This window comes from Heterocephalus glaber, unplaced genomic scaffold (assembly GCF_053883595.1).
Source record: "Heterocephalus glaber isolate CG9 unplaced genomic scaffold, H.glaber_assembly_v1.0 deba00000474, whole genome shotgun sequence".
In the NCBI taxonomy this organism is placed as follows: domain Eukaryota; kingdom Metazoa; phylum Chordata; class Mammalia; order Rodentia; family Bathyergidae; genus Heterocephalus; species Heterocephalus glaber.
Genome location: NW_028258146.1, coordinates 3858484 through 3885745, shown reverse-complemented (window position 1 = coordinate 3885745; position 27262 = coordinate 3858484). Strand labels below are relative to the sequence as shown.

The 27262-nt window shown below is 39.7% G+C and overlaps 1 protein-coding gene and 1 pseudogene across 3 annotated transcripts in view; one reads left to right on the top strand and one right to left on the bottom strand.

Annotated features, from left to right (window-relative positions):
• Positions 1-27262, top strand: part of LOC147829727 (uncharacterized) — a 326929-nt gene that overhangs the window by 31918 nt on the left and 267749 nt on the right. For all 3 annotated transcript variants that reach the window (XR_015448589.1, XR_015448590.1, XR_015448591.1), the window contains 3 exons: positions 1637-1722; positions 3034-3224; positions 4203-4397. The gene's annotated coding sequence lies outside the window, so the exon portion shown is untranslated. The remainder of the gene's footprint in view (positions 1-1636; positions 1723-3033; positions 3225-4202; positions 4398-27262) is intronic.
• On the bottom strand, positions 16277-17266 carry LOC101710574 (F-box/SPRY domain-containing protein 1 pseudogene; annotated as a pseudogene).

The following is a 27262-nucleotide window of genomic DNA, read 5'->3' as shown; positions in this document are numbered from 1 at the left end:
CGGGACTTTGTGTGCTGGGCACAGGCCAGAAACCAGCAGGGAAGGAACTTTTCACCTCCACATTTTTGCTACTCACTTGCTAGAAGACAATTTGACTCTTGGCATTGTTATCTTTGGTGTCTCATTGTGCTTGGGCAGGACCCTCGCTGTCTCCCAGGCATCATTTATAACCCAGGGTGGTTGGTAAATTGCAAGAGTCATTCTTTCCCTTCTCAAGCCCAGCTTCTGATCCTAAGTCACCGTGACCACTGAGGGTTAGTTTCTCAAGAAGTGAATTTGGGAAGAAAAATGTTCTTTAAACTTTCTGACCTGCAAGTTACTCATCTACAAAGTGGTGAGGCAAATAAGCACAGAGACAGTTCACCCATGCATGAAAGGGACATATTACATGTGATAAACAAAGATGGAGATAGAAGGGGGGCTGGAAATATAGAAAGTAAAGTGAAGAACATATAGCATCACAGACTGAAAAGAAACATATGGAATATAATACAAAATGAGGTGCAAGAATCCCAGCCTGTTCATTTACTAGTTTGTTTAGCAAGCATGAAAGGATCCTGAATTTATGGAGAAAGAAAGTGCTGTTATACCTGCAACATTAGGAAAATAAACATGATTTACTGTATTGTAGGGAACATGATAAACCAAAGGCAGCCCCCAGTAGATGGTGATTTTGAATGTAGTTCTCCTGAATAAATGTAGGCAGGTAAACAATTTCCGTGAAAAGTGTGTAACAAGCCTCAAAAGGCAATACATGTGAACATTCTAGCAAGTCATACCTTATATATTCCAAACCTGGTGTGAAGGTGGGAATAGTGGTATGTGTCTATAGTCCCAAAACTCAGGAGGCTGAGGCAGGAGGATTGATCAGCTCAGAATTCAATTTGGAGACCAAAGTAGTCAACCTGTGGAGACTTCATCTCAAAAATAAACAAAAGAAGAAAGAAAGGAAGGAAGGGAAAGAAAGAAAGAAAGGAAAGAAAGAAAGGAAAGAAAAGAAAAGAAATCCCACACAGCATGGAGTGCAAACAAGTATACAGGAGTCCCATTATTGTTCTCATTCACTTTTGTCTTGACTGTCACCCACCAAGCAACAGATGTTCATCCCATGAGACAGATTTGACCCGTGCTATTTTCACATAACAAGCTAGGGAAAGACACATGGGAAGAGAAGCATAAAAGTTTTCATTTCTCCTCACAATCTACTAAATAAACATCTTCAACAATCAGGAATGTATTTCACTCCTAAAAGGTAACAAATCTGTCGCTGCTAGAATACAGAGAAAATGATATTGGTTTTTTTTCTTTTCTTTATTTGTTTTGTTGTTGTTGTTTGTTTTTGTGTATGGATGTAGATTCTCACTAATTTGCCCAGGCTGGGTTTTTACTTATGACCTTCCTGCCTCAGCCTCCCTTAGCCAGGAGAACAGAAACTAAAACAGTTCTTTAAAATGTAGGAAATCTCACAGGAGCTCACAAAATTATTTTCTATAAGCGTGGAATGAGAGATATGGGGCTTGACATTTTCTTTCTTATACGTGAGCAGGTATTTCATTGGTTTCTTGGGTGTCAAAAACTGTTCATGAGTATGAATTATTAATGAAGATGCTGATAGCAAATATGCATTCTGTTTTAGGAAGAAACCTTTCATAAAGATGACAAGCACTCTTCAGCTGAAACTCACAAGCATGCAAAGGGAGTGGGTTTTTTGATACTCGAGGGGTAAGAAACATCATTTAAAAAATCTGTTTAGTTTAGGGCCAGGGATTTAGCTCAGTGGCACTGTGCCTGCCTCGAAAGCACAAGGTCCTGAGTTCGATCCCTGGTACCAAAAAAAAAAAAAAATCTCTTTAGTTTAAAAATCAATCTGAAATAGAAGCTGAAAATTGTTTCCCTGGCCCTCTGGATGATGAGTTTTTAGCATGTATGTAGGAAGAATTGTGTGTGAAACAACCGAAACACTCACATTAAAGTATTATCAAGTGGCATCTATGTTGGAATAAGCAAGAGGAACAAAGCAATCAGGGCCATGACATTTCTGATAAGGTGCATTCTCCAAGGGAAACCCTAAGCTAGCCTTAGTTTCCTTCTTACACCATTAAAGGCAGCATTGGGCAAGCCCACCTTGTTCTGCCCTTGTCTTAAGAGATTGCACTCTGTGTTCTTTCCGTGGTCCCCTGAAGCCTTTGGTGGTCTCCAAGATTCTAGACCACACACTAACACCTTCCTTTCTGGAGAATGTCCCCATGCCCTCCATCTCTTTTCCTTTTGTTATTTTTCTCCCCTTTTATTTTGCATATCTTCCCCTCCCTCTCCCTCCAATTCCAGGCAGTTTCTGCTGGCCTCTGCTTCACAGAAACCCTCCCAGCTGTCCTTCTCCTCCAGTATCAGCCTGGGTATAGCCCAGCCCTTTGATCTTGGTGTCTCCCTGTTTGTGTTTTCACCCAGTACAGACAGAAATCTCTGTAACATAAGAATAGTTTATTTTGAATATCATCACAATCAAAGTGGAAATACTAGTGTAGGGAGACTGGCAGTGATGAAATAGTGGCAGTTTTCTACCCCAGGTAGTTTTTTTTTCCCTCTCATTTTCTGTTGAAACAAACACAATTTATGTCTTGGATTAGAGTTTCTGTTCCTACCTACGACCTTTAAGACGCTGTTAGAAAAGAAAGGGAACAAAGCATAGGCAGTTGGTCAGCCTCAGGGAGCGGGTGAGGAAACACTTTTATTTAAGAGAAAATCAGGGCCAGAGATTTAGCTCAGCGGTTTCGCTGCCTGCCTGCTGCGCAAACCCAAGGATGCGGTATTCTGACTCCCGGTACCAAAAAAAAAACCAAAACAGTAAATCATCTATCCAAAGTCCTACCCTTACTAAGATTCAAGCCATAAATGAAATTAAGTGTGTAGATTTCCAGTTCAAGACATTCCTCCTGTCTCCCGAGTATTTGGTCCCCACTAGCAAATTGATTTGGGGGAGAAGGGAATGTGTAATGTCGAAGACCTCTGAACTTAATTGGTCTTACCTGACAGGGTCAGAGAAGGGGTAACAGCGATTGGAGATACAAAGGACAAGGAGAGGGTAATGAAGGATATCTGGGTGGCTGAAGCCAAAGCGAACAAGTATTCAGTGGGAAGAGCACTGGTCACACCGTCCACTTACTACGATGCAGAAGTCGCTTCAGAAAACTCTGTGGAAATTCAAAACATTCTCCCAGCCAATGGTAAGTTGGCAGTTGGATGACATCACGCAGAAGGCAGTTGAAAGAGCCGAGGTAGCCAATAGGGAGGTCAGATTCCCAACCAGAAGACATGATTGGATGGAGAGAATGCAGGCGACTTAGAACAGCACCTAAAAGATTGAGTGAGCTCTGGGGTGGTGACTTCCCACGAGACAGACATGAGTCTCCCACTTACACACCTTCTGTGGTAGAGAGCACCTCCAAGCGTCTTCACAATTGTCTGGAGTAAAGTCATTTATATCGTGTATGTAATACTTCTCATGACAGTAGGTCATATCCTACCCATAAGTATGTATTATATGCAGAATATAACAATATAATTTATAATTATATTTATATAGTAACTATAATTATAATGTAGTATGATTTATAAATATAAATTATATCATAATTTATGATTCATATTTATATAATAATATAATTTCTCTCTTCCCTGAGGAAGAGAGAAAGAGACCTCCAAGTAGAGCAATGGCAATTATTCTGAAGCCATCGGGGTCCATGTGATTAGTGAACTTACTTCAGCTTTCAAGGAGCAAAGGAAGGGACATGAGAGCTCTTTGAGTAACCTGGTTGAAGAGATGGGTGAAGTCCTTTGAGTGCACCTTGTAGGGAATGTTGTGGTCCCAGGTGCTTCTCTCTTAGTTCGGGTTCCTTGAGCTGGGCTTGGCACACCAGGAGGACTTGTATATCTGTCCTGGTCTCCTTCTCCCGAGTACCTTCACTGCAAGGCTTGTTTCTTGGGCAAGCCTTGATTTTGCATTCCTATACCTAGAGATGATATTTCCCATCCATTCCCAAAGCCAGGGTCTCCTTTTTCATTCATTCATTCATCATTCATTTCTTTATTTATGTTAGCAATATACAATGTTTACATTCTCTGTGTCAATTTGGCACATGTAGATTACACACCTCAATTCCTTTTTCCGCCTCTTTCCTTCCCTTCTTTCCCCCTCCCATTAGTGCCTCATGCTGTGACAGCCAGAGTCTGACCAGGACCACCAGTCTTCAGTGAGGTAGAGGAGAGAGCTGACTACAAACCTGCCCTGCTGTGCACCTTGGTTGAAGTTCTTCCACCCTTAATTTGCTGCCTATGACTCCTTGCTATCCGGCTCTTCCACACATGATAGGCATTGAGGATGCTTTGTGTCTTCTTTGGTAAGTGAAGCCTGTGTGACAGGTACTACAGCCTTCTCCCCAGGACGCAGACACCTAGCACAGAATCTGAGGACTCTCATAGTTTCATGGCATAAAGACGTGTTTCTTTCTCCACCATTCATGGGCATAAGGACAGGCAAAACAGAGAGAAGGATAGTTAGAAAGGAAAGAAGATGAAACCCGGGCACAGGGGAAATGAGGATGCTGGACACAACATACCCATGGTGTTCTCTAATTTTCTATAGGGAAGAATTCAACACAGTCCAGCCTCACCTACACAGCAGATCATTCAGTATTTTCAGGTAGCAAAATAATCCAGAAAATATCATTCATTCCATGACCTGGAGAAAAAACCTGAAATATATTTTTTCCTTCCCCCACACATGTTACTTTTAAGAATGCCATAGATGGAAGAGAGATTGCTTGTTTTTCTCTTCATGGTTGTTCTTTTTTTTTTTTTCTTTTGCTTAAATTCTTTTATTGGTACATTTTAGGTTTACAATACATTTACATTTATCGTTGGGTGCATGTACCTGTACATCATGTATCTTGGTTCTTATTTTCTCCCCATTACCTGTGCGCCCTTCACCCCTCCACCCTTCCCTATTTACATACTTCATTTCCATTTGTTTTTCTTTTCTCACAATTTTTCCTTTCCACTCTCTCCTTTCCCCATCTCCTCCCACCACCCCTACCCCTTTGGACCTTTTCCTATTTCAAAGTATCAATTATTAGTTATTAATCCTTATTTACACTCTCAGTTTCTCACACTAGAGAAACTATTTGGTATTTACACATGTGTGTCTTACTTATTTCACTTAAGAAAATGGCCTCAATGTGCCTCCATTTAGCTTTAAATGACTCTAGTTTTTCTCATACTTTACGGCTGAGTAGTAGTCTGTTTTTTCAAAAAAACCACATCTTCATTATCCAGTTTCCAGTTGATGGGCACTTGGGCTGTTTCCAAGCTTTAGCTATTACAAACCGTGCCGCTATAGACATGGGTACACATATATCTCTGTGGTATGATTCTTTTAACTCTTTGGGGAAAATACCCAGCAGGGGAACAGCTGGGTCAAATGGGACCTCCAGCCCTAGTTCTTTGAGGTATCTCCACACTGATTTCCATAGTGGTTGCACCAGTCTGCACTCCCACCAACAATGGAGAAGGGTTCCTTTCTCTCCACAGCCCCACCAGCATTTGTTCTTTGTTGATTTCTTGATAGCAGCCACTCTTTCAGGGGTGAGGTGGTGTCTCAGCTTTGTTTTCATCTGTACCTCTCAAATGACCAGTGATGTTGAATATTTTTTCATACGTTTATTTGCTGCTTGTACTCCTTTGTCTGAGAAATATCTGTTCATTTCAGATGCCCAGTTTTGAATTGGGTCTTTGAATTTGGGGGGGGGGTGTCTGATTTTTCTCAGTTCTCTGTAGACTCGAGATAGTAGCCCTTTGTCTGAGTTACAGCTGCTAAAAATTTTTTCCCACAATGTAGGTTGTTTGTTAGCTCTGTTGGTCGTTTCTCTTGCAGTGCAGAAGCTTTTTAATAAGACGAAATCCCAGTCGTTGATTCTTCCTGCTAGTTCCCATGCTACTGAGTTTTGTTCATAAAGTCCTTTCCTATGCCAATATCTTCAAGAGGTCTACCCAACTTATCTTCCAGCAAGTTTAGTGTTTCTGTCTTAATATTTAGATCTTTAATCCACTTCAATCTTAGTTTAGTGCATGGTGATAGATATGGGTCTAGTTGTAATCTCTGCCAGGTTGAAATCCAGTTTTTCCAACACCATTTATTAAATAGGCTATCTTTCCTCCAATGAGGGTGGTTGGCTCCTTTGTCAAAGATGAGGTGGCTGAGTATGTCTGAAGTTGTTTCTGCACCTTCTAATCTATTCCACTGATCCTCAGGTCTGTTTCATTGCCAGTACCATGCTGTTTTTATCACAGTAGCATTGTAGTATAGCTTCAAGTTGGGTATTGTGATACCCCCCACCATGTCTCTGTTGCCCAGAATTGCTTTTGCTATTCTGTCTCTTCTGGTTCCAAATGAATTTTTGGATTGTTTTCTCTAGTTCTGTGAAGTATATTGTTGGAATTTCAATTGGCATTGCATTAAATCTAGATAGCAGTTTTGGAAGAATGGCCATTTTCACTATATTGACCCTTCCTACCCAGGAATAAGGGATGTCTTTCCATTTCCTTACATCCTCCTCGATCTCCTTTTTCAGGGTGCTGTAGTTTTCAGTGTAGAGGACTTTTGCTTCCTTTGTTAGACTGATTCCTAGATATTTCATTTTTTTGGATGCTATTGTAAAAGGAATTGTTTCCCTAATTTCTCTCTCAGCGAGTCTGCTATTTGTGTATAAGAAGGCTATTGTTTTTTGAGTGTTGACCCTATATCCAGCTACTCTACTGAATCTGTCAATTAAGGCTAGAAGTCTTTTGGTATGGATTTTGGGGTCTTCTATGTAAAGTATCATATCGCCAGCAAATAATGACAGTTTAACTTCTTCCTTTCCTATCTTTATTCCTTTCATTTCTTTCTCTTGTCTAGTTGCCGTGGCTAATGTTTCCAGAACTATATTGAACAGAACTGTGGGTAGTGGGCATCCTTGTCTTGTTCCTGATTTTAGCGTGAAAGTTTTCAGTTTTTGACCATTTAGTATGACGTTGGCTGTTGGTTTTTAATAGATAGCCTTAATCAGGTTGAGATACACGCCTTCTATTCCCATTTTCTGTAGCGTATTTGTCATGAATGGGTGTTGGATTTTGTCAAATGCCCTTTCTGCATCCATTGAGATGATCAGATGGTTTTTGTCCTTGACTCTGTTAATATAGTGCATTGCATTTATTGATTTATGAATGTTGAACCATCGTTGCATCGCTGGGGTAAATCCGACTTGGTCAGGGTGTATGATCTTCTTGAAGACCTTCTGTATTCTGTTTGCCAGTATCTTGTTGAGGATTTTTGCATCGTGTTCATTAGTTCTCATTTTGAGTTGGGTCTTTCCCTGGTTTGGGAATGAAAGTAACTCTTGCTTCCAGGAATGAGTTTGGAAGCCTTGTTTCCCTTTCAATTTCCTTGATGAGTTTAAAGAGTAATGGCGTTAGTTCTTCTTAAAATGTCTTGTAGAATTCAGCAGTGAAGCCATCAGGACCTGGGCTTTTCTTTGTTGGTAAATATTTTATTACATTTTCAATTTCACTCATTGTAATTGGGGTGTTTAGAATTTCTACATCTTCTTCACTGAACTTTGGCAATTCATATGTATCTAGGAATCTGTCCATTTATTCTGTGTATTCCATTTCATTAGAGTACAGATTCTCGAAGTAGGTATTGATGATCCTCTGGATTTCTGCTGGTTCTGTTGTGACTTTGCCTTTTTCATTCTTAATTGCATGGATGTGAGCCTTTTCTTTCCTTTTTTTGATAAGGTTGGCTAAAGGTTTATTGATTTTATTTATTCTTTCCAAAACCCAACTCTTTGATTCATTAGTTTTTTTGTATCATTCTCTTAGTCTCCATTGCATTGATTTCTGCTCTGATCTTTATAATTTCCTCTCCTGTGTGAGCTGTGGGTTTGTTATTCTCTTCTTTTTCTAGGAGCTTGAGGTTCTGCATTAGGTTATTCATCTGAGTTCTCTCTGTTTTCCTAATATGGGCATTCACTGCTATGAATTTCCCGCATAGAACTGCTTTCATTGTGTCCCATAGATTCCTGTATGTTGTATTGGCATTATCATTTCCTTGTAGAAACTGTCTAATTTCTTCTTCAATTTCCTCTGTGACCCATTGGTTGTTCAGGAGGGTGTTATTCAATTTCCAGGTGTTTGTGGGAGTTTTGCAGTTTCTCATGTTATTGATCTCCAATTTTATTGCACTATGGTCTGATAATGTACAGGGGGTAATTTCAGTTCTTTTACATTAACTTAGACATGCCCTGTGAGCTAGCATGTGGTCTCTTTTGGAGAATGACCCGTGTGCAGCTGAAAAGGATGTGTATTCTGATTTTGTGGGGTGGAACACTCTGTAAATATCTATTAAGTCCTTTTGTTCAATAGCTTGGTTCAGTTCTTGAATATAGCTGTTAATTTTTGGTCTAGATGATCTGTCTATTTGTGATAGTGGGGTATTGAGGTCCCCCACTACAATTGTATTCATGCTTATTTGGTTTTTCATGTCCATTAATATTTGTTTTGTATGGTTGGGGGCATTCGTATTTGGTGCATATATATTTAGGATTGTCATCTCTTCCTCTTGGATTGTTCCCTTCACAAGGATGTAGTGACCATCTTTGTCTCTCTTAATTTGTTTTGCTTTGAAATCTACTTTGTCTGCAAATAAGATTGCTACCTCTGCTTTTCTCTGGGTTCCTGTCGCATGGAGAGGCATTTTCCATCCTTTTACTTTCAGTCTATGAATTTCTTTTTGAGTTGGTGTGTTTCTTGTATACAGCATATTGCTGGATTTTGCTTCTTAATCCATTCTGTCAGCCTACTTCTTTGATTGGTGAATTGAGGCCATTAACATTGATAGTTATAATTGATAGATATTGGCTCATCCTTGTCATGATGTTTTACTGTTGTTGGCTCTTCTTTCTTTTTCCCCGTTTCCCTTTAGTTTCTTGCCTTGCCTGGTGGCTTCCCTCTGTTGAGCCTCATGGAGTTGTGACCTTTGTTGCCTTTTTCTAGGCTATTGCTTAGAATTGTTTAGAGTGCTGGTTTGGTGTTCATGAAATTTCTCAGGTGTTTTTTGTCATGGAAGTATAGAATTTCCCCATCGATTTTGAAAGAGAATTTTGCAGGATACAACAGTCTAGGTTGGAAGTTATTTTCTTTTAGGGCTTGAAATACTTCACTCCAGGCTCTCCTTGATTTGAGGGTTTGTGTTGAGAAGTCTGCCGTGATTCTGATGGGCTTTCCTTTATAGTGATATGTTTCTTTCCTCTAACTGCCTATAGGATTTTGTTCTTCTGTTGGGTTTCTGGGATCTTGACTATTATATGTCTAGGTGTAGATTTTTTTTTTTTTGATCATGGCTGGGTGGAGTCCTGTATGCCTCACTTATCTGTATGTCCAGTTCTCCACCTCTGTCTGGGAAGTTTTCTACTATTACTCCTGTGAACAGTGTTTTATGTCAATTGTACTTTCTCCTGTTTTTTTTTTTTTTTTGTGGACTCCTATCCATCTTATGTTGTTCTTCTTTGCATCATCTAGCAGCTGCTGAATTGATTTCTCATGGTCCCTTACTATTTTTAAGATATCTCTGTTGTCATGGTCCTTCCCCAAAATCCTGTCTTCTATATCTGATAGTCTATCTTCAGACTCTCTTAATCTGCTGTGCATGCTTTCAATGGAGTTTTTAATCTTCTGAATATCTATTTGAATCTGTTTCATGTTTCCATTTCTTTCTTATGCTGGGCATTCATGGCTTCCAGTATGTTTCTGAGCTCATCTATTTTTTTTTATCAGTTTCTCTTCTAGAGCCTCTAATGGTGTGTCTCACTCTGCTCACCATCTGTGTAGTTTTCTGGGAGATTATTTCTGCTTTGAATTTTTCTAGAGTGTCATTCATCTGTTTTGTTACTTCCTGTGTTATCAGTTCAGGGTGTCCAGGTGGTTTATTATCAGACTTTTCCTCCTCATTTCCCCCAGAATTTCCTTTTTGTGTCATGAAAGTCTGGGTTTGTGACTTTGTTAAATGTCTTCTCAGGTTTGTTTTTGGTACTATCCTTGGTTTAATTCCTGGGTTGATATTTCATAATTGCTTAATGCAGGTATCTTTGTTGCTTGTGTTTAAAATACTTGTGGAATGATTGCTTTTCAGAGATGACTTCCAGATATGGCTTGTGTTTAGGTTTTGAGTCTCTAATGACTCTGAGCCTATTTTATTTTCACTATACCAGGAAGGAAACCTGATTAGATCAATCACAACACCTTAGCCCAAGTGATAGAATCAGCAATACCAGAGCATCAAGTGCAGCTTAAAAAAATGACAATTTGTGGTAGTTATTAATCTACCACATTTAACCACATGAAGTATAATCCACTGTATCTCTGTAGTGTGGGACCAGGTAGCAGAAGACCCGGAAAGAGGCGGTGGGAGCGGAACTGGGCCTTGCAGGTGCCCTCACGGTTATGCGCAGTGCCAAATGGAGGAGGGGCTCCAAACTGCTCCTGGGACCTCACTGTGGCATGGCCAGGAACTGGGACGCAGCCTAGGACCTTCATGCTGCTTGGCTGAGCCATGGGGAGGAGCCCAATTTACATGTGTTTATGAAATTTTTCAGTTTCTTTTGCTATCGATCTCCCATTTCATTGCACTATGGTCTGATAATATACAGGGGATAATTTCAATTCTTTTCACTTACTTAAATATATTCTATGAGCGAGTATGTGGTCTCTTTTGGAGAACGACCTGTGTGCAGTTGAAAAGAATGTGTATTCTGATTTTGTGGTGTGGAACACTCTTTAAACATCTGTTAAGTTCATGTGTTCAAGAGTTTGCTTGAATTCTAATATTTCATTGCTTGTTTTTTGTCTAGTTGATCTATCTATTTGTGACAATGCAGTACTGAGGTCTCCCACTACTATTGTATTAGTGCTTATATGATTTTTATATCAGTTATTATTTGTTTTATATAGTTGGGTACACTAGTGTTTGATGCATAGATATTTATGATTGTCATCTCTTCCTGTTGGATTGTTCCCTTTACAAGGACAGAGTGTCCTTCATCTCTTAATTACTCTTGATTTGCAATCCACTTGATCTGCAAAGAGGATAGCTACTCCTGCTTTTTGGAGGGTTCCTGTCACATGGAGTATTCTTTTTTACCTTTTAACTTTCAGTCTATGTGTTTCTTTTTGAATTAAGTGTGTTTCTTGTATGCAGGATATTGTTGGATTTTGCTTCTTGACCCATTATGCCAGTCTATTTCTTTTGATTGGTGAGTTGAGACCATTAACATTGATGGTTAAACTGATACGTATTGAGTTATCATTGTCATGACTTTTCTGTTTGTTGGATTCTCCCCCTTTGTGTTTAATTTCTTGTTCTGCCTGATGGATTTATTCTACTGGTCTCCTGGGGTTCTGATCCTCATTGTCTTTTCCTAGGATATTGTCTAATAATTTTTGAAGTGCTGGTTTGGTATTCATGAAGTTCCTAAGGTGCTCTTTGTCATGTAAGTGTCTTATTTTACCACCAATTTTGAAAGATAGTTTTGCAGGGTACATCAATCTGGGTTGGAGGCTGTTTTCCTTTAGGGCTTGAAACACATCCCTCCAAGCTCTTCTTGCCTTGAGGGTTTGCATTGAGAAGTCTGCTGTGATTCTGATGGGTTTTCCTTTGTGTGTGATTTGTTTCTTTTCTCTAATTTCTTGTAGAACTTTGTTCTTCTGTTGGGTTTCTGGAATCTTAACAATTATATGCCTATGTGTAGATTTTTTTATTATGGTTTTATAACTTTTTATTAGGAAACTAAGGCAAAACAACAGAATTCCAAAAAATTAAAATACAGAATTCTAATTTTGCATCTAAACATATATGAAATCTACACCCAGAATGAAAAATCAGTTTATGAATATTTGGGAATAAAGGCAAATGGTTAAAATGCATTCACATTTGTTTCTTCTTCACTAGCCTCAGGTTTGGCTTTCCTCCTGCTTCACTTGGATGACAGACAGAATTTTTCTCATCTACCTATCTACAGTCTGTAATTTTAAAGGAGCTTTTGTCTCTCTATATAGCTCCTCTCTATTCCTCAATAAAAACCTGAGCCCCTGCCAACAAGTTTAGCCTTGCCAGCAGAGATCAGTTCATCAGAGGTCCTGTGCCAGCTCAAAGGAGCAAAGACACCAATCAATAATCAATAAATAGAAATCATTTACACAAGGTATAAAGTCATACAGCATGAGTTAAGTATAGATAAAATATAAAGCTAGGAGTTGGTATCACAGGTGTGCACCACCGTGCCCAGGGCCTGCCCTATTCAGGAGGCTGAAGCAGGAAGCTAGCAAGTCTGAGCCCAGCATGAACAACTCAGTGAGATCCTGTCTCAGAATAAGATACAAAAGGACTAGGGATGTAGCTCGGTGGTAGAGTGCTTGCCTAGCATCCACAAGGCCCTGGACTTAATCCCCAGTGCTGAAAAAAATGTGTAAATAAATATAAATAAATAAATACACACACACACACAAGTAGCGGAGTTTCAAGGAAGGAAAGATTACATTCAGCTAGAGGGATGGAGGAATGTTTTATGAGAACAGCATTTGGGTTGAGTATGGACTGTTCTTCCCTAATAAAGGCTTCAAAGTGGTCATGTCTACCACAGTTCCAGTTGTGGTGATCTTCTTGTTTTATTTTTGGTACTGGGGATCCAACTCGGGACCTTGTGCTTTTGAGGCATGAGGCAGAACCACTGAGCTAAATCTCTGGCCCTTTTCAACATTAATCTATAAAACTCCTTAAGCTTTTATTTCTTCAAACTGTTCATTTCTTAAAATAATTTTAAAAATATGGTACTATTATTAGTCTATGTAAACATTTAGCAACTTAATTATAATTTCTATAAGATTTAAGGTTTCATTATTTTTGAAAGTCCACAGTCAAATCACATCTAAAGGTCAGAAGATTTCTAATCAGTGGGCCATGATTTCAGGTATGCAACTGGGAAAAGCCTACTTCCTTCAGGTGCTTTATCAAATCTGCATTTATACTTATATGAGTAAGAGATGAAATAAATGGCTTAGCATTCAGAAATGAAATGATGGAAAAATAATGGCAACTATGAAATCATAACTATTAGCCACAGAATTCCTTGAATGAAAAGTTTTAATTATGAGCCAATGAAAATTACAGACTTTAAGCCTTAATATTTCTTCTTTCTTATGTAAAACCAGGTAATCCAAACAGCTTAACTCAAATATGACAGAAGACTATAGTATGAATAATAATAATGTTTGCTTCCACATCTGCATCACTAGAGGACCAAAGAAGTGCTCCTGGTTTCCCAAGGCAACACAAGTTTGATTATACATTTTTCCTGATCTGGTTGCAGCTGAAACACAACAAACACTTTTCATCCACAGCACAGCACTTTCCCATTATTCTTTCCTTTACCCTCAATATCCTTGTGAGGTAGTGAAGGGAGGGAGCAAGAATTCTCTATTTTGCAGATGAGAAAAGTCTAAGTGAATTTTAGCTCAATGGTTCTCAAACTTGCTCGCATACTCTAAGCATCAGAAAGTCTTTTAAAAATCCTTATGGCCAGTACATATCCCAGACCAACACCAGAATCTCAGGACATAGGATCCAAGCATAAATATTTTAAAAAACATTTTCCAAAGTGACTCCCAAGCACAGCCAAGGCTGAGGTCCATGGTATAGGGGATTTATACTAATCTTCAGGTGGACTGTCTTTCACCTAACTGCTCTCTCAGCACCAGTGGAAAAGAATCTCCTTGGAGATGCAGCAATCTATTTCAGTCACTGGAGAAGACAGCCACTCTCCATCTCCAGTGACAAATCCACTCATCATGTCATTCCCCTGATGCTCATGCTGTGAATACCTATTTTACAGAACTTGCAAATGGGCTAGGAGGGAATTCAATTCGTTCAGATAAAATGGCTTGTTAAACATTTAGGAAATCACTGATCCTAGGTTCAATATGGAATGAATAACCATGTGTTTTTGTTTTCCAATCGGCACCTTCAAAACGTGGTTACAGAAGAATGTTTACTAAAAAGACACAACAGAAGTTATAAACAAAACTCTTAGCAAAAGCTCTGGGAATTGGCCATACCACAACCTGAAAAGGTAACAAATACTTAAGAGGACTTGATCACTTTTTAACTAATCTTCATCCTAAACCAGTTCTCTTTTTCAATCAAATTTTAAGCTGTGCAAAACTGAGTTGTTCTACCCCAAGAAAAATCAATTTGTGTATTCGCTAATACATTTAATGTATCATTTCACTCTGTACAAGTTTCTTCTTGACATGGATATCAAAAAGAACCTTTGTGCAAGTGCTAGGACCTGAGTTTGATCCCTGGTACCAAAAAAAAAAAAAAAAAGTAAATAAATTGTATGTTTAAGCGCCAGGGATTTAGCTCAGTGGTTCTGATGCCTGCCTGACCAGTGCAAAGTCCCAAGTTGGATCCCTGGTACCAAAAAAAAAAAAAAAAAAAAAAAAAAAAAAAAAAAAAAAAAGAACCTTTAACAAATTTTACCTTTTTAAATGATCAACTACAGACTCATAATAAATACTTGTAAACCTTTCAAGTAGCAAAAACAGATCTTTGTTCTATGGCTGAAATCTCCTGCTTCACAGGAGTACTGATAATTTTAACTCTCAAGGAACAAGCTGCTTGCTGTCCTTAATTTTATTAGATTTAAAGTAAAATATATATATATGGCAATAATCTAAAAGGTACAAAAATCTCACTTGCCTCCATCAATTCTTATGTGTCTGAAAGGTATACTTTCAAAGAGAAAGATGTGGCTTCTCTTTTAACAAAAGAAAAATCTCGGCTCATGTGTGGTAGACTATAAATAGGAAGTAATATTAAGCTCTTCTGCAATGAAACTTTCAAAATATTGCCAACCTGAAGGTTTCAGCAAGATGTTGGATTTCAAGTCCTGTGGAGGGAGTGACCTAGATTAAGAATGTTCTTAACCTGGAGTCAAGTTGGCACTGTTTCAGATGAATGAGTAAACATTCTCTTGATCACTCCAATGAAGAGTTGGAGGCTTAGGGTTTTACATGATGTAAACAATATGAAATTAAAAGTTTTGATAATATGTACAGCACTATAAAGCTAGAAAATAAAAACCATTAATGAATTCCCTAACAGCATTCATACTGAGGACATTTTCTGTTATGAGACATTTTCTCAAAGGGCCAAAAAATAAAACTGGATACGGAGAAATGTACATTGTACAGTTGTGTTTAGATCATCCTTACTGACACACATAGTTAGAAATAGATTTGCCTTCCTTCAGGAGATTAGGGATTCTTTACTATAATTTTGATTAAAAAAATGATGACAAAATGTAAGAGCTATGGGAACTTTTTTTCTTTTGGTACTGGGTATCAAACTCAGGACCTTGTGCTTGCCAGGCACAGCACAACTGAGCTACATCCCCAGACCAAGCTATGGAAACTTTTAAGCCAAAAATAATGCAAAATGAGCCAATACAACACATGTCATCTTAAAATCCTCTTCTTTGTGGCTACCCTACTGTCCCCAGATGTTATTTCAATTTTATACCATATAGTGGTTTTTAAGAAATTGAACTAGAAGAAAGCAGCTCCTATGTCTTTTTCTTTTTTTTTTAAATATTTTTTACACACATATTATATATACAACTTTTAAAATAGCTGCACAATTTTATTTCTCATTGTTAGAGAAGAGCAGTCCAGGCAGACCATGCTTCTCAATATATTAAAAATATTAAATAAACCTCAACCAGTTTCATACTTTCCTAATGGTCAGGCTGGCTGGAAAGGGGACTGGAGAAAGAGCAGGCTGTTGTGGACATGATCAATCTTCCTTCACAAGCACACTGCCTTGAAATCTTGCTACTTCTTTACCTTATCCCTTTGACAGCATCTCTAACTCTCACCTTAAAGCTGGAAAGAACACACTGCTAGCTTAGAGACAGAATCTGTTGCAACACACATATGCCAACTGCCCACTCAACCAGCTGCAACCCTGAGGATTTTTCTGGCCCAGCAGAAAGAGGAAACACTAAGGTGATCTCTGCTGTAGAAGAGCTGCTTCTCCAGTTGACAGCTTCATGTTTTTCAGGATGTTTTTTGGGCATGCCATATGACATTGTCACTTCATGATGCTACTTTCCATGAGTAGATTTCTTCTCTACTGTCTTTGATTCCAGAAAGCCACTGTCAGTGTCATCTACCCAAAGGTTTTCCAAGGTAAACCAAAGTCACCTCTGTGTTCCCATATCCTCCAGAAACTGTTGGATATAAGCAGGCCTTCAGAAGTCCTCTGAAGGCAACCCTCAGGAACTCATATCCATGTTCAAAAGCTAAAGTCTTATCCTCCATGTCCAAGATGACTCAGATTCTTTCTCCTATCTGGTACTTTGGTGCATTGTTGCAGTGTGGAAAACTGCCATTGACTTCCCCATTATGTAGTAAATTATTGTCCACCAGATTCCAGCCCCAGCTCTGGTTGCCACTGCCCAGCAATACCACATAACCTCGGCACTGCATGGGGGCCTGCTTTGTGGCCATTCCAATCACTGCCACAGTGCCCAAAGGACCCTCCCATCACACTTTCCATGCATGACAGCCCTCACAGAAACTGATCTTGGTCCTTGTACCATCAGTGCTCTGAGAAATGGGGTTTTGGTGTAAGGTAAAGCCATTCTTCTTAATAAAGACATTCCTTAGTGCTGAAGGCATGTTGGAAAGCACGTACCTTGGCCTTGTAGCTAGGCAGGTTGCAAAGGATGTCTGTGCACAGAGCCTCCTTGGCCAGGCTGTGGGTGCACAGGCTATGCCACACCTCACTGTTCTCATTGCTGTGCAAGCAGCAGTACCAGTGCTTGCACACCACCATGCAGCTCTGCAGCTCAAAGAGCTCCAGATAGGAGAACACCAACTCCAACACCCAGCTGGGCAGCCGGCCCCCAGGTCCCCCAGACACCCCAGGCCCTGGGCCTGGCACCGCCATCCCCTCACCAGCAGCCGGCCTGAGGGCTGCTGCAGCAGCCACCACCAGCCCCCTTCTCGGCACGGGAGGAGGCCAAGCCTCACCTCAAGCCCTTGGCAGCTCATGCACCACACCTTTCAGAGCCAGCCACTGGTGCTGTGTAGATTTTTTTTGATCAAGGCTAGTTGGAGTCCTATATGCCTCACTTATCTGTATGTCAAGTTCTTTTCCCGTGCTTGGGAAGTTTTCTGCCATCACTTCTGTAAACAGTTTTTTATGTCATCTTCACTCTGTCCTGTTTCTTCATTGACTCTGATCAGTCTTATGTTATTCTTCTTTGCACTGTCTAGCAGCTGCTGGATTGATTTCTCATGATCCCTTACAATTTTAAAGCAAGTTTTGTTTTCCTGGTCACTAATTGCAATGCCATCTTCTATATCTGAAATTCTGTCCTCACATTGGCTCATTCTGCTGCATAGACTTTCAATGGTGTTTTTAATCTCTCGGAAGTCTGTTTGCATCTGTTTTATGGGTTCTATTTGTTTCCATGTTGGGATTCCATCATGTTCCTCAGCTCCTCCATTTTTTTATCTGTGTCCTCTCTAGATTTATTAATCATGTCTTGTACTATGGGCACAATCTCTGCTGTTATGTGAGAAATTATTTCTGATTTCATTTTTTTCCACATCCTCTTTCGTTGCTAGTACAGGGAGTCCAGGTTGTTGAGTATCAGAGTGTTCCATCTCATTTCCCTTTGGGGTTGCTGTAGGTGATCTCGAAGTCTGGTTTTGAGGCTTGTTTATGTGTCTTCTCATTTCAACGAGGGGTGGCGGTGGTGGTGGTGGTGGTGGTGGTGGTGCTGCTGCTGCTGCTACTACTACTGGCACCCTCCCAGCTCACCTCCTCTGTGCTGGAAGTGGTGGCATATTGACCTAGAAGCCTCCTCTGTGCTGGGAGCTGTGGCACATTGACTCGTAAGCCTTCTCTGGGCTGGGAGCTGTGGCATGTTGACCTGGAAGTCTCCTCTGCTCTGGGAGCTGTGGCATGTTGACCTGGAAGACTCCTCTGTCTAGTCTCCAACCAGTAATCTCAGTGGGACCTCCAAAGTGATATAGGGGAAGAGTAACTCCCAAACTTACTAGATATCCAAAACATGAGTCTTCGTTCCATAAAATCAAAGAGTGAATTCTAGGTTAAGAATAGGAAATATTTATTGGGAGAAAGAAAGCTTCTGCATAAGAGAGATAGAAGGTGGACCAGAAAGTGGGTTGCCCACCCATCCCACCTTTCAAAGATGTTTTATCTGTTTTTTTTTTTTATCACTGTAGTTTTGTAATCTAACTTGAAAGTCAGGACTGTCATGCCCCCTGCTTTGCTCTTGTTGCCCAGGATTGATTTTGCTAGTTGGTTTGCTCCCATGGGGGAGGGGCACTTCTTACCTGGCAGGACTGCTTGCTCTCATGGGATATCCCCCCCCCCTCCGTGTGTGTGTGTGTGTGTGTGTGTGTGTGTGTGTGTGTGGAGGGTCAATTATAGTGGGAAAACTTTGTTGCCAGTTTGGAGATCTCTTTAATTAGTATTGGGTTTCTGGTGATGTGCTCTGGGCATGGCTAACTATAGGCTTTTGACTCTTATCCATGATCCAACCACCTCTGTTAAGTTGGGTAGGGGAGGCTGCAGTGTAATTGACCCAGCACCCAGTTTTCTGGACACAAAACAAGCCTGATATTGGAATATAGAGAAAACCAATTAATAGCAACAATGATGCCACATTGGCAGCAACCATGAAATCAGCCACAGCAATAGACTGACAAACCAGATATTGACATATCATAAGAACCAATAAAAGCCACTGGGGTACCACCCTTAATAATAGAAAAGAGGTCTGAAATAATAATGTAGACACAAAAAGAAACCAAATATTGGCATATGGTAAGTATCTACAAATGAAACACCTATACCACCATTATCAATAGAGAATAATTCATTAATAATAGCATATGGTCAACTAAATACCTAAGGATTAATAAAAATTGTAATACTTAAAATAGAGGGGGAAGGGAGGTGAAAAATGAGAGAAGTAAAATATGAAAAGTGAGATTAAGAATTCTATTGAGTTAAAATTAATAGTATTAGATAAAAGTACTGGAAAAGAACACACAAGGAAAAGAAGAGAAAAAGAAAAAGCAGAGGCAAAAGTAGAAGAAAAAAAGGAAAAAGAAAAACCTCAAACCCCCAAATTAAAGAAGAAAAAGAGAGATGAACCAAAAACCTTTAGTGTTTTTGAATGGGTGGTTTCTTTTCTAGGGTGAGGAATAGTGAATCACTGAGTCCCATTTTGTTTCCATGCTCACATTTTCTGTCTGTGCAAGTGATGAATCCTGCCAGCCTCACTGGTGTGGTTGGTCAATGGTGTCTGCCTTAGGGCTATATGCACTCACTCCAGATGCTCAGTCCCTCTGTGCATCTCAAGTCACTGCTTTTCCCACCTAGCTTTAAAGTCTGTGGGTTTGTGGAGGTCAAGGACATGGATGAATCTCAAAGCCATTATGCTAAGGAAATAAACTAGAACAACAATGAAAAAAACCCTAAATATTGTAAAGTTCAGTTTTATTAGACATTAAAAAAACATGCAGAATGATAATGACAGAAAACAAATAGATCATTGGTTTTCTGCAGGTCAGAGTCATAGGAACTGTTTGGCATAAAGAAAACATTTGGGATAAAGTTTTGTATTTTAAGCTTTTACATTTAGGTTTGTGGTTTTCTTTTTTAACATACGGACACCAGGTTGTTTCAGTATTGTTTATTGAGAAGATTCTTGTCTCTCAAATTCCTTTGTATTTTCATAAAAAAATCTGCTGACTATATATGTATCTGGCTTATAAGTATTTTTTAAATCATAGATTTTGTTTGTGATTTTAAAAAGTGAATTTCTCTCTAACTATATCTTCTTTTACATCACTGTTTCTTGAGATAATTATCAATAGCTAACATTTACTAAGCACTTAAAATCTACCTAGCACCAGTATAACATTTTTACATATATTAACTAACATATAATCCTCACAACTACTTTGTGAAATATGTTCTTTTTCTGCCTTACAGAAGAAGGAACTGAAGCTCTCTGTAACATTAAAAAATTGCTCAAGTGGGCTGGGGATTTAGCTCAGTGGTTTCGCTGCCTGCTGCGCAACCTCAAGGACCTGAGTTCTATCCCCGGTACAAAAAAAAAAAATTACTCAAGTTCCAAAGCTGAAATAACAGCTGGGATTTGGTTTAGGCAGTCAAGTTCTCACTCCTTAAATTCCACACTATACCTGCCTCTCTTTCTCTTTCTTGTTCTGGGATATATTAAGTGCTTAACAAATATCATTTGAATCAGTGAATAAAACCATACTGTACTTAAAATACCATATTATAATTGACTGATTATCATTATAAGTTGATTGGATGTTTGTTTTTTTTAGGGAAGGACATGTGACTTTTATTAATTATAAAACATTGAGTGATATTAAATAGCATGCCAGAGTGGAAGAATACAAAGATAAACACAGGTACAAATGATGAAATGAACAAATATTTTACTTTGGACTGGTTGAGGTTGTTCCCAAAATGTTTGACTTACCTTACAAAATCTATCCCTATCTTTCCGATTCTGAGTGGAAATCCCATTGCTTGCCACAGTTACCTGTTTCTGATCTTCAGTTTGATCATCCATAGCAAGGGGCTAAAATCCTCTCCCTGGGTACCGCTTAGGGTCATTGTGAGGTCAAGACAATGGTGCCCATGAAAGAATTTAGTAAACTGCACAGAGCTAAGCAGATGTCAGAGGTTATTGTCTTGACTCTAAACTCCTTCCAGGTACTGGGAGTCCCAGTGTGTGATCTTCTGCTCTTTCCAGGTGGAAAGAGTGAATGTACAAATGGTGCGGATGGAGCCAGGACAGTAGACCTCGACTCAGGCCTAGAAAGTGATCAATTGATTTTGTGCTGATTATTGGCACCATGGCAGTTTACCCTACTGGCACTTGTGGTATGAATGTATTCTCACAGGTCACAGTACTAGATGAAGATACATATTTGGGACCTGTGTTTCTGTTCTGCAGTCAACACTTCTGGATAAAGAGAGTCTGTGATGAAGAGAAGTAACTGAGAGAAGACTGGGCAGAGGCTTTGAAGTCCTTTGGACTCTGGGTATGAGCTTAATTTTGTCAGTATCAGTAACCTGGTGAGTTATATTAGAAAGAACACTAAAAAAGAAATCTACCTTTTTAATTTAGTTCACTAGTACAGATGTTTATTGAACACTTACTATGGACCTAGCATTGTACAGGTTGAGTTTGCCTTATCCCAAAATCTTGGGACTAGAAGTGTTTTAGATTTTGCATTTTTCCAAATTTTGGAATACATGTGTTTATATAGTAGATATCTTGTGGATGGAGCCTAAATACAAGATTCACATTTTATATACACTTCATACATGAGGCCTGAAGATAATTTGCATTTTGACCGTGACTTATCACACGAGGTCAGACATGGAATTTCCCACTTCTGGCATTCTGTCAGCAGTCAAAAGTTTCATATTTTGGAGCATGGGGTATTAGATTTTCAGATTGGGAATATTCTGCTTGTATTATGTGGTACTGTGGGCACCACAGATATGAACAACATCCCAGTCATGTCCTCGGGAAGTACGTGTGCCTTTAGTTAATGAAAGCACAGAGGATATGACTTCTAGAGAATCAGTCCACTGAGGGTTGTCTTCAGAGCTCCTTGGGATCACTTAGTTTTGGTTTCGTTTTGATTTTTTTCTTGGTCCTCTCTCTTCTTTCTCTCCCCTTCCTTTCTTTTTAACAGTTCTTGCTATGTAGTCCAGCCTGGCCTCAAATTCCCAGTCCTCCTATCTCAGCCTCCTGAGCACTTGGACTACAGGTGTCTGCCACCATTGCAGCTTTCATCATGATTTAGATTTGATCTTATCCTCTTTCTTGGCTTCCATAAGAAATCTTGCATCACTAAGCATCAATGAGCATGTGTGATGTTTACTGAAGGTTGTGATGTCATGGTGGAAGGATATTCTCAGCATACAGAGTTTCCCCAAAACATTCCCTTTCAACAGATTTCTCCCTAATATCTCCTTTCAGCCTCATCCATCTCCCAGTACTGCCCTGCTTTCCTCCTTTCTTTTCCCCTTGGTGAATTCATTTCCTTCAATAGAAACTCTGGGTTCCTAGCAAGACTCATCTTTCCTTCCAAGAACCCCTCATCAATACCACATGTCTCCTTTACCAGGAAGAAGCCCTCTCCCTGCTAAAAAGTTCTCAGAGAAGCACTATAAAAATGTGTGTGTGTATTAGTTGCGATGGTCTGAATATTTGTGTGCTCCAATCTCTTATGTTGAGACCTAACCCCCAATGATGGTATTAGGAGGTGGGTCCTTTCGGAGGAGATTAAATCACTAGAAGAGAGCCTTCATGAATAAGTGTAGTGCCCTTATGAAAGGGACCCCAGAGAACTCCCCCGTTCCTTCCATTGAGTGAGGCTGTGGTGAGAAGTTGCCATCAATGAACTGAGAAATGGGCCGTCGACAGGCACTCAATCTGCTGGTGACTTGATCTTGGATTCTTCAGCCTCCAGAGGTCTAAGAAATGTTTCTGCTGTTCATGAACCACCCAAGACACTATTTACTATTTTTGATTGAGGTAAAATGAACATACCATGAAATTCACCATTTGAATCATTTTAAAGTGTACAACTGGGCACACCCACAGTGTTGTGGAGCCATCATCACCTTAACTTCTTCAGAACAGTTACATCTCTCAGGAGAAACCCTGGACCCATGAAGCATTAGCTTCCAATTTTCTCCCCCCTTCAGCTGCTGATCGTTAGTTGTGTTGACAAAATTGGTTCCATCTATCTATCTATCTATCTATCTATCTATCTATCTATCTATTTATCTATCTATCTATGACTTGCCTTTCTTTCCTAAACATTGGGAACATCATTTCCAGTTTAAAGAACTTATTTGTTTTTACATAGCTACAGTAGGATTTTGGAATATGCCCCTATCACAGTTAGTCATTCATTTCCCTGCTGATTTACATTCAGCTATTTTCCGATTTGGGTCCCTTTTTTTTCCCTTCACATTTTCATATTCTGTTGGTTTTAAAGATTGGGCACCAGAGTGAACCTTCTTGGTCATGGCTATATGTATTCTTCAATTTAATGGACATCAGCATATTACTTTCTCAGAGGTCCACATGGTATTTTTTTTGGTATCATACAGTATTTTATTATTTTCAAAAAGGCATCACATATCATTCTTTTGTCTGTCTTTATATGGTATCTTAATTTTCACATACCAATGATCCTTTATTTAATCTTTCTACTAAAAAAGAGTACCCATGCAATCATTCTGCTTATTCTTTTGGTACAGTATTCAATAGATTAAGCAAGCTATTCAACATGTTTTTTATTTTTTATTTTTTTGGTACTGCAGATCAAACTTGGGACCTTGTGCTTATGAGGAAGCCAGCGGGACCACTGAGCTAAATCCCTGGCCCTCAATACTATTTTTAATAAAATAGACCATGTGTTAGATGATTACCTGTAGGCTAATGCAAGTGCTGTAAGCACATTTCAGGTAGACTAAGCTATGATTTTCAATGTTGGGTGTTATGTTAGTCAAATTTCCATCACTATAACAACTTACAAAGAGAAAAGATTAGATTTTGGTCACAGCATTAGAAGTTCTAGTTCATGATCAAGCAGATCCCTTGCTTTTAGGCCTTTGGTGAGGGTGCCAGGTGACAATGGCAGAGAGCATGCTTTCCTCAGGAAAGCAGAAAAAGAGAAAGAAGAGGCCAGGGTTCCATAATCCCATTTAAGAGCATGTTCCTAATGACCTAATAACTACCAAAAGGTTTCATTTCATCCTATGAGTGCCACTGTCATAGTTACTTTTCTTGTTATTGAAACACAATACCTGTGACCCACAATTTAAAGGAGGAAAGGTTTATTTTGGCTCACAGTCCTAGAGCATTCAGTCCACAGTCAGCTGGCTCTAAGGCAGGGTGGTGTGGCAGAGGGACATGGCAGAGGAGAAACAGTTCATGAAGTGGCAGCAAGATGTAAAGGGGGATCAAGGGAGTAGGAAGGACATACACCTCCAGGCAGAGCCCCAGTGACCCATCTCTTCCCACCAGCTTCACCTCCTAACATCACATCCAGCCATAAACCCATCCATGGACTAATCCAGCATCACACACTCATGATCCAGTCACCTTTCAAAAGCCCTACCTATGAGTGCCTGTGGCTTTTGGGGGGCATTTAAGTATAAGCAATAGCATCTGCTATGGGAACTAAGCTTTTTAACATGTGGACCTTTGGGGGAGATTCAACATCCAAACTATAGCATTCCACTCCTAACCCCCAAAGGCTCATGTCCATCTCACAATGCGAAAGCATTCAGTTCAGTATTCTCCAAAGTCTTAACTTTTCCAGCATTAGTCAAAAGTTGAAGTTCAAACTCTCTTCCAAGATTCAAGGAAAACACTTGGCTGTGAACCCCTATAAAAATTTAAAAGAAAGTCACACACTTCCAAGGTACAGTGATGTGTCAGGCACAGGGTACATATTACTATTCCAAAAGAGAGGAACAGAAAAATAGTAAGGAGGAATTGGCCTAGAGCAAGAGCAAAACCCAGCAGTGCAAACATTAAATTCTAAATCTCTGTATCTGGCACCCAGGCTACTCTGTGGCAGGATATGGGCCCCCAAAGGCTTGGTGGGCCCCTTTATGACTTTGGTGATTGCAGCCCAGATGGTTTCTCTTTTGCATCCTGGCCACGAAGTTTAAGCTTTGCCCTATCACACATTCCAGCTATGATGTGCTGCCCCACCACTGGCCCAAAGCAACTGACTGAAACCTCCAACCCCCAAAGTTGTGACCCAAAATAAATCCTTTCTTTTTATAAGTTGATTGTCTCAGGTATTTTGTTATAGTGTTGGGAAGCTGACTAGCACAGGTGTATTAAATGTATTTTTTTTTTTTTTGATACTGGGGATCGAACTCTGGACCTTGCACTTGTGAGGCAGGCAGCAGAACCACTGAGCTAAATCCCCGGTCCTAAATGCATATTTGATTTACTCTACTTTCAACTTACAACAGGTTTGTTGGGCTATATCTCTATCATTGGTTAAGGAGCATCTGTATGTGAACGGATCTGGGCCCCATAAAATTCTTGTGGCAGGGGTGGACAAGGAGGCTCTGCCACAGGCAATGACCTGTGCTTTGTGGATCTAGGCCTTTCTGAATACTCTCCTGAGGTAGATATGGTTGATAATCATTGTCTGTTGATCTTATTTTCACCAGGTTTAACTGTGGGGATCTTTTTTTATTCTTCAGAAGCAACTGAACAGTAGGCTTGTGGAATTTCTCTTCTTTTTAGATTTAGATTTATAGAAAAATTGTGAAGTTAATCAAGAGAGTTCTCACATATCCCACCTCCAGTTTCCCATTATTGTTTATTACTATTATTACTACTACTACTACTTTAATACAAGGTGTCTCACTATATAGTTCAGATGACTTTGAACTCACTGTATAGCCCAAGCTGGCCTGCATTCATGGCCATCCTCCTGCCTCAGCCTACTGAATGGTGGGATTACAGGTGTGCATCCACACCCATCTTAGTTTCCTCCATTACTGACATCCTACCCTGGTGTGGCACTTGGTGACAAGCAATGAATTGATATAGCTACATTACTGTCAATAAAGTCCTCCCTTTCCTTAGTTTTTATCTAATGTCCCTTTCTGTCCCAGGACCCCCTGTTAGGAACCCTTATTGCATTGAACTGTCCTGTCTCTACTTCATTCTCATCTCTTTTTCTGGCATGCCAAAGGAAATGGTTTATGAAAGAGAGAAGAGACCTTACCCAATTCTGCCCGAGTGGAGCATTTTGTTGGAGGAAATTGTCACATCATGCACCCTTGTCTTCCCTGTCTTGATAATCACGAACCTAGCCTGTTTCTCTCACCCTGATTGTGGTGTCTTTTTGGGGTTAATAAGGAACACAACTTCTAAACCATTTTACAGCTGACTTTTGAAAGTTATAAAAACACACAATTTTACCGACATTGTATTATAGTTGTATTACAAAAATATCACAGGATCATTGGTTAGCTCATAGCAATAGATATCCCACAGGCTAATTTAATCACTGGCATTAGACCAAGCAGTCTCCAGACAGGATCAGAATCAAACTGGGGGCTGCTAAATATAGAAATATAAATTTGGATTTGTTTAGAAGGATTTTTCAAAGTGAAAGAACACATGAGCCAGGATGCAAGCATGGTGGTACAGGCCAAAGGAACAGCTCTGTGGCCTCCTTCCATCACCTTGCACTTGGGTCTGCCTCAAGCCAATGCCCCTCTCCCCCACCTTGCTTCTGGATTTACACTGAGAATGTGTGACAGATCCTCATATTGGACAGGCATCTTAGAATCTGTGAGGTTTGGGATTTGAAATAGTATAATAAAATCCATTTGAAGATCTGAGAGCAGAGCACTACAGGTTGGGGCATCCCTAATCCGAAAACCCAAGACCTAATGTGGACAATTCCACAACTGACCTCATGTGAAGGGTCACAGTCCAAAAGCAGGAGCACTAAAAGTATTGTGTAAAATTACATTCAGGCTACATGTATCGGGAATATGAAACATAAAAATGAATTTCATGTTTAGACTTGAGTCCCTTTCCTGAGATAGCTCAGCATGTATATGTGAATATTCCAGATCCCTCCCCCTTATTTTAAATCTCTAATTTAAAATAGTACTAGTTTTAAACATTTCAGAGAAGGGTTGCTTGGCCTATTCCAGCGGATGTGGGGTAGAGATGAGGCAGAGCAGGGGCTGCAGCCTGGGCAGGGACAGCTTCCCCAAGATTAAACTAATGGGCTGTTTTCTGCAACATCAATGCACTGTCATTTTGAACAGTGCAGTTCAAGTGTAAGAATTACTTTGCTACTGACACTGAGCAAAAACACATGGCAGGTAGACACAATACTTACTCTCCAAATTACCCCCAATAAATAAATAAAGACATGTTATGGGCACCCCTCAGGATATATAGGGAAGAGAAAAAGCCAAGGGTAAATTAAGATCTGTGGGCTGGAGAGA